The sequence below is a fragment of the Podarcis liolepis genome (genome assembly GCF_965112155.1).
Source record: "Podarcis liolepis genome assembly, chromosome: 8".
Taxonomy (NCBI): Eukaryota; Metazoa; Chordata; class Lepidosauria; order Squamata; family Lacertidae; genus Podarcis; species Podarcis liolepis.
In genome coordinates, this window is record NC_139560.1 from 37,019,719 (window position 1) to 37,033,749 (window position 14,031).

The window sequence follows — 14,031 nt, forward strand, 5'->3', positions numbered from 1 at the left end:
ACTTCTTTTGATTATAGTCTCGTGCCATTTTTCTGGCTGAATAGGGATGTGGGGAAGCTTCAAAAGACTGAGAATGTGGTTCAGCTGCATGGTATTTTTAGAATTCTTACAGAAAAGTAATGTAATTTAACACCACAGTTACTCATTTTGAGACAAACTGCACCCTAGCAGGTTATTAGTGATATGAGGAAGTAGTTTTAAAATCTCAGTGTTACTTTACAAAACATTAAAACTGTAATTGCAGCAAGCACATCAAGATTCTTGATGTTGTGTTTTTTTGTTTCTTTTAAAGGAATAATTAATCAGTGGAGAAAAGGCACCGTATCAGAAATAGATTTCTTTTGGGTCTTGTTTCCCTTGGATTCTACAGGAGTATTCATTCATTCATTCATTCAAACTAGGGATGTTAGGAAGGATATCTGAAGGTGGGGAGAAATAGAGATTCATCTGAGGGGCAAAAACCCAGGAAAAAAGAATGAGGGACTTTAAGCAAAATTTAGTCTTAACTAGGAATGGGCCAATCTATCCATTGCCGTTTCTCTCAGTTTCTCATTTTTTCAAATCTTAAATTCAGTTCTACACATTTCCACATTGGTATGTGATTTTTTTAAAAAGGTCTTATGAAAATGTATCAGCATTTTAGTGCGATCTTCTCTTTCTATACCTATTTTGGTCTGCTAACACAGTGGTATGACTTCACACCTGAAGGGCACACTCCATTGTCTCCCCAGACAGATGAATGCCAACAACATATTTTCATATGCAAATATGCACATTTTTGGAAAACAATTTTCCCAAATACAATGCATTTTTTACTGTTCATGCAGATTGATGTCATATAGTTCAATCTTCAGCATCTCTAAGCCTTTTGTATGTGTATCTGCGCCTTAGAGGTCTTTCTCACCTTTACTACCCAAATATATTTTAGCTAGAGATGCTGGAGGTTGATCCTGGACCCTTCAGAATGCAAAACAGGTGTTCTACCCTTAAGGACCACATTATTGTATTCCTCCCTACACTGTGTTTAGTTTCCGAGGACTTCCTCCAGATCCCTTGGTCATCTGAGATGTGATGGGCAACTACTTAGGAGCAGCAGCCTCCACCCTGCAGAATGCTCTGCCAGGTGAGTACAGTGGTACTTCAGGTTACAGACGCTTCAGGTTACAGACGCTTCAGGTTACAGACTCCGCTAACCCAGAAATAGTGCCTTGGGTTAAGAACTTTGCTTCAGGATGAGAACAGAAATCACACGGCAGCGGCGCGGCGGCAGTAGTGGGAGGCTCCATTAGCTAAAGTGGTACCTCAGGTTAAGAACAGTTTCAGGTTAAGAATGGACCTCCAGAATGAATTAAGTTCTTAACCTGAGGTACCACTGTACTCTTCTGGGCATTTTGTAAAAACATGGATGCTCAGGGAGGGGAAAATGGCTGACCATTATTTTAATGCTTCCCTTTTATGGGTTGTATGTCTTAATATGTTGTTTAAAATATGATGGTGTTATGTTATTATGAGGCTGATTGCTGTAAGCTGTCTTGCATTCACCTGGTTGAAAAGGTAGAAATAAAATTTTCTTAAATAAACAAATAATGAATAAATAAATGTAATCCATTTATTTAGCACACACACACACACACACACACACACACACACACACTCCTTCTAAACAATTTACATAAAATGAATACACTTGAGTTATAGCCCCTAACAAAACTTGCAATCACAGCAATTCATTAAATGGACCTCAGTAGTTTCTGCTGTACAGGATACAGTTTTAATATGAGAGCTCTGAAAAGAGGAGGGAACAAAATTCATAAAGTGTTGCGAGCAGCACAACCCAACCTTTCCTCTTGACAGATATGAGATAACCTGCTGTGCTGGGCTGGCCTTTGACTTTTCTTATGGAGAAAAGCTATTCAACAACTGTGTGTAGTAAAGCTCGACTTGATCTGAACTGCAAAAGGAAGGGGGGGGGAGAGTTATCACGATCAGATCCCTACAGATACATTGACAGGGAAGAAAATGGTGAATGGAATATCAAATAGGTTCAAAACAGGTTCTATGAAACATTGACACTTGAACAGTTTTGAGACTTTAATTGGATTCCCACTTTAATGGACAAATTTTAATGGCGTAATGTGGTCCCAGGTAGAGATGGAAGAATCGGTCAATTTTGGTTCTCTAAGTTCTCATTTTTCCACTCTTCAATTCAGTTCTCCGTTTTTCTGCAGCAACTTAGCTGTTGTTGTTGTTCTAATCCTCATAAAAATTCATCAGCATTTTCATAAGAATTTCTCCCAATAAGCAATATTTGTATTTGCTGTATGATTAATATACATATTTTGCAACACATTTCCCTAATATAGTGCATGTTGTGTGTAATTTTCACTGACACACACACACCTGTCATGTACATTTTATACATACTGTTTAGTTAGAGAACTACACCGCAAAATTCAGATAAGTGTAGATTTAGAAGAAAACAATACTTATTTGGTCTGGTTCAGGTATTGGTTTGGGAAGTGTGAATTAGATAATCTCTCATTAGAATGCCAACAAAATCTACCTTCATCTCCATCCCTGGTCCCAGATAAGGTACTTTAAATTAAGATCTAGGACCCCTGAGCTACTTTAAGTAAGCATCCTTAGCGGACCAGAGGAATGCCATTAAAATTAGGGATTACTGCACAGCAACAACCTTGGGAGCAAAACTGGGGATTTGTGAATAGTGAAGCACACCAAACCCGATTTATTTCCATGTTTTAAGGGCGGGGGTCAAAGTTTGCCAGCTGCAGCATGTGTGACCCCTGCCAGCTTGGGGCAGGCCACTGCTTGTTTGCAAGTGGTTTGCTTCCCTTGCATGGAGGGAACACTCTTGCCAAACTGCAGCCCCCCACATGATTGGATTCTGCTGCTTTACTGGCTTAACTTTATGTTCAAATAGGGTTTCAAAAACGTTTAGTGGGTAGTCTACAAGGAATCACAGGGCAGATTGGCTTGATCTGTGAACCACAAATTGGGACCCTGGTGTGCATCGGGGAGGGCTGCACACAATCATAGTTTGTACGGGGTAAAAAGGGGTTAATTGAATGCATTTGGGAGGAGTGGCAGTGTGGTGGTACTCCCAGCCCAGGCATGCCCAATAGAACAGCTGTAGAGAGAATTGGAATAGACAACATATACACTATCAAGAAATTCTTGAACAGTCAATCAAAAAGATCCAGTACCACAGATGTCAGGCAAAATAGCAGCACAGCCTCTACTTGTGTCATAGCATTTGCAAAGTCCTGTTCACATGCTGGGTCTTCATAACTGTTTTTTTAGCATGGCAAGTGGTATTCATCTACTGGAATGAATGCATGGGGGGGCTGCCTCTACCTTAATTTAGAGCAGGACTTGCAGTTCTTACTGGGACAAAGTAAAAGTGAATGCTCAACAGAACCACTTGCTTCAGGATTCACAATGATTGAAAGCCTAGGAGTGCTAACCTTCGTTTCAATCCAAAAGCAGTGGAATGTTTCAAAGGACAAATGGGGTAGACCCTAGCTCAGTACGACTGTTTGATCAATTTATCAAGGGCACTGCACTTACTCACCATGTGGACTTAGAGTGTTGAAAGAACATTCATTCTCTTAAATAAATTGCTGAAGGCTACAGAGCCATCCATGTTTCCAGACATAGCTTTACTCATCCTTTCATTCTTTGTGCTTCTGTATCAGCCGATATAATGAAGCACATTATCCTAGAATATTAGGCGGAATGGCTTCCACTGGGTTGCCAAAAGGAGCCATGAAAATGCATAGAAACAGCTTAGTTCTATTTCTTTTGTTCCATAGAAAGAAAAATGTTTTCTTTCTTCACTATTAAGTATCTTCTATTGCCAGACTGAAGAGTTTTGTTTGTTTATGATCAGTGCTTTTTTTCTGGAGGGACGCAGAGGTACACATACCCCTAAAAAAATTGTGAATCTAAGTTTGGCCTCATTGAGGGGCAGTATTTCAATATGAGTAGGAAAATGAGGGTACTCCTAAACATTTTTTTTAATAGAAAAAAGCACTGTTTATGATGTTTGAAAGTCTACGAATTTTGAAGTCATTTTTTTAAAGACACACACACATAAACACACACATGAATTTGTGGTAGTTAGTATAAGAATATATGTTGGCCTTAACGTATTATTCATAGGAAAGGGGCATCACATGAGAATTAGGGAGCTGGGTTGTGTTCTTCTTGGCCATACCCCCAGCATAAGGTGCTTGACCTTACTTCCTTTGATGTTCATGCATTTGTGTGGTCATCTACAAATAAAGAGCTTCTGCACAACATTTTTAATGGTTTGGAAGCATATGACTTGATGTTTATGCTACACACTTCCCTGGGATTAACTTTTCTTTAAATCAATGACACTACTAAGCAGCAATGATCTTTGGATAGCAGGCAAAAACATTCCTCTTCTTCCAGGCCTTTGGCTAATCAAACAATCTATGGTCTTTTAAACTGTGGGTGGGTGGAGGTTATTGTTTATGTTTGTTATTATGCTATATATTTTTGTGTTTTAATATTGTAAACCACCCTGTGATTATCGGATGAAGGGTGGTATAGAAAATCAATAAATAAAAATTACATCTGATATGTCTGGTTTTGATGACCCAGCTGTAGGATGCTCCAACCACCAAACATGTTCTTGCTACAATGCTACATGCTAACGGTGCCAGTTTGAAGAGGTCACAGGATGGTCTGCTTTGCCCATCATAGTATGCCAAACTATGGCTTACTGGTGCTAACATGTTGGCTCCTAGAGATGAGCTTGCACCCACTTTGTTCCTCCGTGGTCCTTTTCAGCACCAGCACAGTGTGGCAGCTAAACCAAGAACTGGCTTAGTGTGTTGTCTGAACTCAGGATCATCCTTAAGGTCTCTCCTCCTTAACAATAGTCTGCAGCCAAGATTTCCACAGTGGTTACAGATCACTTTTAAAATGGAGAGACCTGCGTTGAGCTGTGCAGTGCTTAAATGGTTGTGGAAGAACAAAGAGGCTGTTTCCTCTTCTGTGGGACGTAGCACATTAGTGTAGTCCCAGTAAACCATAGTTTGGCTTACACATTTGAGGCCAGTGTATAACAGGGCTCTTATTCTCCTCCAATAAATGCAACCAAATGAAGAACTTGTATGCAAATCACATTTTGAATATAGGAATCACAGACCCTTTTATGTATACTATTTTTTTTAAAGTTGCTTCTATTTTCTCTCATTATATGTTTCTATGATTCTGTAAGTACTCAAGCAAGCATATAGCAGGTACAGATACTGAGGCTGATAATGAGACAAAAACCACAAACCTTGCAGACCTAAGCATTTTTGTCAGTGAGGCTAAGTATTAGATTTTCTCTTGTTTTTCTACCTAATGTGAATACCGTCCCTTAAGAAGATAAGTTGGGTGGAACAGGATGAAATAATCTTATTTCCTTGAATAAAAGTAATTATTTCACAGGTAAATTTACTCTGATGTAATCTACTGAAAGGAGCTATTATTTAGTATATAATCCTACAAATCAACACTTGGTTTTGATGCAGTGCAGATTTCTTGAAGGTGAGGAGTCACCTAGAGTATATACTTTATTAATAATTGATTTCCCACCATGCATACACAATATCGTGAAATGGTGGCCCTTTGGACTGCACTGCTTAGAGATCATCATCTTCAGCAACAGCATTAAAATTTCTATCCCACCCTTCTTCAAAGAAACTCAGGGTAGGAAACAACAAAGTAGCAAAACTGTACAATTAAAAACAACAACACCACTTTGAAGCATTTAAAAACATTAAGAGCATGTTGTTTTTAGGATGGGTGTGGTTTGGATGATTTTTGTGGGTCTGGTGTGGCTGCTTTTTGGAACACAGTGAAAAATGAGATTTTCTAAGGGCCAGCTGGTCAAGGCCAGTGCTGGATTTTCAAGAACGACTTGGATAGTTCTTTGAATCAGCCTTATTTAATTCTTATACTATTCCTGTTACTGACAAGTACACAGCTAAATAGTATCCCCCCTCCACCTTGTTATCAAAAACAGAATAACTTTGATATGAAGGATAATAAATGGTAAAGAGGGATTCTTCTTCTTCTTAGAAAGGTACTGAAAAATACTGTCACAATGGCCTTAGAGTTGGATTCTTTGTTGGTTTTATTTGATGGCAAGTTCTGTCCTGGTCAGCTAGGAGGTGTCCTGAGGTATTTCAAGCAGTCAGTATCCTGCCTTTGGCTGAATTGTGCTCTTATTTGCCTGAGCGTAAAATGGCCACCATTTTGCCTGAAGCGTTTGCCACTCATTTTAAAATACTGCACATATTTGTATGCCCATGTATTATTCATGCAGCTGTGTGACTAGACAAAGTAGGAAATTTAGATGTAGCTTTTATATTAGTGATAGACTGATAAAGGTAAACCCTGTTGAATGAACATTCACCCAATCCGGCCAAACATTCTCCTGTGCAAACCAAGGCATTGCACATCTCCTATTCAACTTCAGTGGGGAACGGCCAGAGAATATTCCAGTGGAATGCTCCCATCGTTCCCCCCCCTTTTCCTAGCATTCATTTATTTTTAGTACTGCTTCTAAAAAGACAGCGCTTTTAGAAGTCACTTTTTGCTGAGTAAGGCATAAATTCATTTTGTGCAGTTATTGAATGTATTGATATTTCTACATTTTTTTATTAATGCAGAAATAAGAGAACACACATTTAATCTCCAGGTGGAATGTGTGTGTGTGTGTGTGTGTGTGTGTGTGTGTGTGTGTTTGCTTGTTTTAAAAAATGGGGCTAGTGCTATGGAAGAGGGAGAACTAACCTAAGAATGTCTCTATGCTAGCTTTACTGAACACTTTGATTTGAATGAAAGATTGATGAGGATGCTGTTGTTGATTATGAAGAATGCATTGTTTGTGGGAAGTTGATGACAACTGTCTTAGTGGAGTAAAAACACAAAGCTCAAAGGTCACAAACATGGTGCCCCCAGGAACCATTGCATATCCATCAGTAGCTCCTATGGTACCCATGAAAGATCTCAAAAATCCACAATGCACAACAGAACATTTGGTCTTCCTGTTCAGTTCTTGTTTGCTTGGCTCAGCCTCTCCTATGTTGAACACTGCCCCTGCTTAAACATGTCTGCATTTCATTGGCTGCTACCGCCTATTCTGAACAAATGGAAGATGCAAACAGCTTCTCTCTGTGAGAATGCAGGGTGCCTTCTGAACTATGTCCCTCTGCAAACCACTGTTCCAAATCTAGACTGTCCTCCTGCTCCTGGGAAGATTCAGGAACAGGGGGAGGTGGCTCCCACCATGCCTCCTCAGTGCAGCCCTCCTCAGCACGGTCCCTGACATTAGGGCTGTTATAATACTCTGATGGGTACAGATATGCTTATGCATGTGTGATTTACTTCAAAGGTACGTAGCTGTCTATGACACCCACAATGGCAATGTGAATGAGTAAGTCATTATACATAAATAAGCAGAGGGCCCTTAACTAGTGACAGGGAACCTGTGGCCTTCCAGCTGTTGCTGGACTACATGGAGATCTGATCATTGTCCATGACTGAGGTTGATAGGAGTTGAAGTTCTGCAACATCTTGGATGGCCACAGGGTATGGGAATTGCTTTTCCTTGAGCAGCTCCCACACTGCTGACGTAACATTTGAATATTCCTCCCATATAACATAATTGCATGAGTATACTGAAATGAAGAAGAAGAAGGAGAAGGAGGAGGAGAAGAAGTGTTTGGATTCGATATCCCGCTTTATCACTATCTGAAGGAGTCCCAAAGCGGCTAACAATCTCCTTTCCCTTCCTCCCCCACAACAAACACTCTGTGAAGTGAGTGGGGCTGAGAGACTTCAGAGAAGTGTGACTAGCCCAAGGTCACCCAGCAGCTGCATGTGGAGGAGCGGAGACGCGAACTCGGTTCACCAGATTACGAGCCTACCACTCTTAACCACTACACCACACTACACATGAATTCCATGGTTCTACCAAGTAGAAGAAAAAGCAAATGAGCTGCTGAAGGAACCCCTTCTTTTTGAAAATGTTATTACCATCCCCTGCTGCCATATTTCTGGTATCATTGTTCCCTGCAGCAAGTTACAAGCAGAGAGTCATGTCTGGATTCCAGTGGATAGCCAGGAAACCCTAAATTGCTTCTTTCTCAGTTTTTTCCAGTGTGCCAAGAGTTAAACAAAACAATGCATATCTTGTGAGTCTTCTTTACCCCCACCCACCAATAACTGCTGTTGTGTGCAGCCAGGGAACTATTCTAAATAAATGACATGCTATCCAAACAATACAATTTACGAAGTGTGTGAATCCAAAACGGGGGGGGGGGGGGGGAGAGAGAGAGAGAGAAGCAGATTTCATGCTCGTATAGAATTGTGCTTTTGTTTTTAAAGTTTTGTGTTGCTTCCTCTCTCTAGCACAGTGCCTTGTTATGATGTGCTGTTGTTCAGGAATATTCTTAGGAATATGCAGATTTCCATTACATAAAGGAACATAAAATATGAAGTGACTAGGATGACAATTCCAAACATCTCCTTCTATGAATTCACTGATTCATTAAATTTATATACTGTTCCAGAGCAAAGCTCTCTGCAATTTTTTTTTTATCCAAACAATTAATGATCCAAAGAAATGATCCCACTGGAAAATCTTACATTTAGTTTTATCTGCTGAACTAGAAATTAATCAGTGACCCTCTTTGTGCTTTTCAAAACAGCAGACTAACTGGCAGAGGAAAAGGCAGTCAAGATTTGCCTTAAAAAGCTGCATCAGAGGTCATTTGAGACCCCTCTACCTAATCCTTAATCCGTGTCACTTCGAACAATCTATGCAATCAGTAAGTAGTTTGGTAGCTAGCAAGATGGGTGCAGTTGCAAGTAAAGAAGACAGTGAGGAGAATCTGACACTCAAAAGGCCTCTGACATCCGATGTAGCTGATTGCTGATAATGTCTATTCTGCAGACTACTTTTTCCTTATTGGCATGAACAGAACACTTAGAGAATTAGAATATTTTCTTTATATTTCACCAACAGGATCATTTTAAATATCTGAACTGTAGCCTCCTCCATCAACATAGATATTATCCCCATGTCCTGTACAAAATATTTTTAAATGCCAAAGTTAAATGTTTGCAATGGAATGTAGATACTTCTTTAAATTTAAGCTTTTAAAAAACAGATTCAAGGCATATATATATATATATATATATATATATATGGTTTTGTAAAGGGAAGAGGAAAACACAAACATTTTTTTAACCTTCCTTTGTTTGTTCCTTTGTTAATATCTTGCTCTGCTAGGTTTACAAATCCTAAATAAATAGAAATTAGTGCTCCTTACTTTGCAGTCCATTTGCTTTAGATGTTTGCCTTGAGGGACATTTGTGTATTCTACTAATGGCTGCAGCAGAGTGCTGTCTCATTTTCATTCTGGCAAAAAAAGGCTGTTTCCATGGTTACAGTTTCATTTGCTAGAGAGAAACTGATGGTTGCTAGTGATCCCGTCATAAGCAACTTCTGTCAGATTTCTTATCAAGTAGACATATTTTGACAAAGTGAACGATAACACCATAATAAGAGAAGTAAGTTGCTACTCAGTGTAATGAACCATTTAGCATTAAATGAAATGTGAAACCACACTGTAAAGACAAAATATGTGGGGAGAAAAAGTAATATTTATTTATACATGGCTCTTCCCCCAACACACACGTACACACACAATCAATACTGTAATGATGATTGTCTTGCTTGCTTTCCATTGTCAAAGTAGATCTACCAGTGTAAAATTGGTTTACATTTCGGGGTCGCATACATACAAAACCTGCAACGAGCATGCATATCACAGAACGCTTGCATAAAGCAATAATGACATCTAGGTTTCTCTGTCTTAGCCCATTTAACTTGGTTTGGCCCAAGGCTAGCCTAAGGGCTGAGTGAGAGTGTACTATCTGAAAAAAAGCATGATAAAAGGCTGGTCACAGCATTTTGCCCCCAACAGATTATATATTACTCTGGCTGTTAACAAGAAATGTTCCAGTCTTAGAAGTGACAAGCAGGGTTGGCTGAGTTCTTTGTTCCTGTGATTGGTGTGATTGGTTCCTGTGATTAATCCAGAGTGTTGTCAAGATCAGAAGGGCAAAGGGAAGGCCTGCTTCAAAATATCCCGTTTGGGTGCTGGAAAAGCCAAAGCAATCTGGGAAAATGGATTTTGCACAGCATTGTTGGGTGGATGGCACCCCTCTTTTTGAGAGCATCCTCTTGGAGAGTGTTGAAATTGACTGACAGGAAGACACATTCTGGACTGAGGGATCTGACAGCACCTGTTATTGGGATAACATCTGACAAGCTCCAGAAAGTGTCAAAAAGAAGAAGAAAGAAGCAGAAAGAGAAATCCCAAGAGCAACAAAACGCGACAACTGATCATCGCAATATAAAGATACCTAAGCAACCCTGAAATATAAATAATAAAAGCAGCAGACAAAAAACAAGCCAGCCAACATGTGGGGGAAAATATACCAGAGTTGTTGCAATGAGTGAGTTTTGTAGTGATTCACTAGTCAGAATCTGTAACGTTGAAATCAGCAACAGATGATTTAGCCCTTAGAAAAAAAACTGTTTAAGACTTATTTTTGGTTCCATATGGATAGGACCCATTCAGAAAATTGTTCCATACCTTATGTTGTCTTAATTAGTTGTGCTACATAAATTTACATATTTCAGTAAAAAGGAAGCTGCAGATGGTAGGATGGAAAGCTATCACTGATTAATCAGCACAGTTTGTCAATTAATTAACTACAGAGCTAAAAGATGAAAGGAACAATCCAAAAACTTTCAGGAGATTCACCACCATGCAAAAAACATGATGTGCAATCAAGGACAGCCCCTTTCCTTCAGTGCTCAGTCAGAAAGAAATCTGGGGATCCCCCTTGCATACATTGAGCTCTTCTAGGGTTGTAGAAGAGACCAAGGCTCCCACATACTTCTGCAGCTGCAACAAAGTTGCCAGATAATGAATATTAAGCCCTTTCACTGAGAAATCATCATCATCATCATCATCATCATCATCATCATCATCCAAACAATGTTCCAAAGAAATGATCCCACTGGAAAATCTAACCTTTAGTTTTATCTGCTGAACGAGAAATTAATCAGTGACCCTCTTTGTTCTTTTCAAAACAGCAAACTAACTGGCAGAGGAAAAGGCAGTCAAGATTTGCCTTAGAAAGCTACTACATCAGAGTGGTGCTGTGGTCTAAACCACTGAGCCTCTTGGGCTTGCCAATCGGAAGGTTGGCAGTTCGAATCCCCGCGATGGGGTGAGCTGCCATTGTTTTGTCCCAGCTCCTGCCAACCTAGCAGTTTGAAAGGATATCAGCATGAGTAGATAAATAGGTACCACTGTGGCAGGAAGATAAACAGCATTTCTGTGTGCTCTGGCACTTGTCAAGGTGTCCTGTTGTGTCAGAAGGAGTTTAGTCATGCTGGCCACATGGCCTGGAAAAATTGTCTGTGGACAAACGCTGGCTCCCTCAGCCTGAAAGCGGAGATGAGCTCAACACCCCATAGTTGAATTTGAATGGACTTAACCATCTAGTGGTCTTTCACCTTTACCTTAACTTTTACATCAGAGATCATTTGAGACGCCTCTAACTAATCCTTAATCCATGTCACTTCAAACAATCTTTGCAATCAGTAAGTAGTTTGGTAGCTAGCAAAATGGGTGCAGTTCTCTTTACTCACAACTGCACCCATCTTGCTAGCTACCAAACTACTTACTGATTGCAAAGATTGTTTGAAGTGACATGGATTAAGGATTAGTTAGAGGCGTCTCAAATGATCTCTGATGTAAAAGTTAAGGTAAAGGTGAAAGACCACTAGATGGTTAAGTCCAGTCAAATTCAACAGCAAGGAGAATTTGACACTTAAAAGGCCTCTGATAGCCAATGTAGCTGATTGGAGCAACTCCCTGCAATGCAGAAATATACAACTATCCCATATGAGGATCGATCCCTTGGCGTTATCAGAAACACACTCAAACCAACTGTGCTATCTAGTTCCAGCACCTCTTAGCTCAGGGGTCTGCAACCTGCGGCTCCGGAGGCACATGTGGCTCTTTTACACCTTTGCCGTGGCTCCGGGGCGGATACTAGTGAGGGGAGGAGGCGCATTGTGCACCCCGACACTCCCCACTGTGGCGGGCGCTGTACTGGCTGTGACGTCGCATGGGGGCGGTGCGTGCGTTAGACACGCACCGCCCCGACGTCACCTTCCCGCCCACTGTCAGATCGCGGCTCCAGAGATATATGTGTTTTAAATGTTGCAATGGTTTTGCGGCTCCCAGTTTTTTTTCCTTCGGAAACGGGTCCAAGTGGCTCTTTTTGTCTTAAAGGTTGCAGACCCCTGTCTTAGCTGGATGCAGTTGCCATTATAAGACAAGGGAGGCATTCATGGAGAGTTCCACTACCTCTTTTTCTAGAAAAATAGCACTTTACATAAGCCTTCACACATGTTATGCAAATCTGTGTTCTCTTTTGTCCTTTCTTTTGGTGATGCAAAAGTGGTCATCCTAAGGCTGTTAGGACTGGCATGCCAGGCTGCATATTTCTGCAGGAGCTATGCACACTTAACTCACAGTAATATCAATTAAAAAAATATTTCATTGGATCTTGGGTAATAGCAATCTTTACTGGAAACTGGAAAGAAACATGAAAATGGTGTTGCATAGGGAAAGTGTGTGCATGACCAGACCTGTATTCTATTAGAAAACTATTCTCTTGGCATGAAATTCATTGAAGGTTTTAAAGGCCTATCTGTTTTGTGTTACTCATGTCTTTGTTCAACTACCCTGAAGACCACAATGGGACTACTCAAAAGCAGCAGAGCCCATTTAATGATTAAAGATTTCCATCCCGTATTGAGTCATCAGGTATTAAGTGTACTCATCTTCCTATTCAGCTGCTATTATCAAGTGTGACTGATTGCACTGAAACGTTTATTTTTGAATCTTACTTTCCTGTTTTGCAGCTGAGTTTGGAGTTTTCTTTTCTGTTTCTTCTCTCTCAAGCACTCCATTTACACAATATCTCTATCACACCTTTTAGCATATTTTTATTGATCCTCTCCTTTAATAGCACAATTGTGTGTCCTCTGAGAATGTTTCCATTTTAACTTGACCGATTAAGATCATTCTTCAATCTTGCCTCTGCAACTATTCAGAATTAAACAAAACTAGAGCTACTAGAGACCTATTGTTCATCACTGATGTGTTAAGTGAAACCATGTCAGACTACACAATAATATCCTCCAATATTCTGTGGGAAATTACAATTCATAAAGTGAAGTACTGATGATGTATTGAAGTAAAACTCTGCTTCCATTATCGAAAAGCAGTGGCACTGCCTTGATTTTTGTATTTAAGCAAATAGTTGTGCAAATAGTTTTGGTAATGCACACAACTGAAAAAGAACTAAAGCAACTTAGTAAAATGGAACTCCTTGGCATTGCTTAAGTTCAGATAAAGTGGAGGAGAAGGAGGCAGCTATGGCTATACACTGGAAACAATATTCTCTGATCTAAAATAACCAACAACTATTCTTAATATATGAAGACTCTCTTGCAATTAACCAGTGCTGGAGAAAAAAATATGCTCTGTGCCTCCTAAGCAGCACTTTCTTTTCATGCCCTCCTTCTTCTTGTAAGCAACTCTCACCTCTCACCAGTCTCTTTGATTCATGAAGAAAAATACAATCAATGGCTGCTAACCACAGTGGCTATAATCTTCCTCAACCTTTGGACACAGCATGCCAGGTGCTGGGAATCACAACCAGGGAGAATGCTGTTGCACTTGGGTTCTGCTTATGGGTTTCCATAGGTATCTGGTGGCCACTGTGAAAACAGGGTGGTGGTCTAGATGGGCTTTTGACCTCATCCAGCAGATTCTTCTGTTCTTTCCTTCTTACATAACACATCTCCTGAGAGTGCTTCCCTGCTTC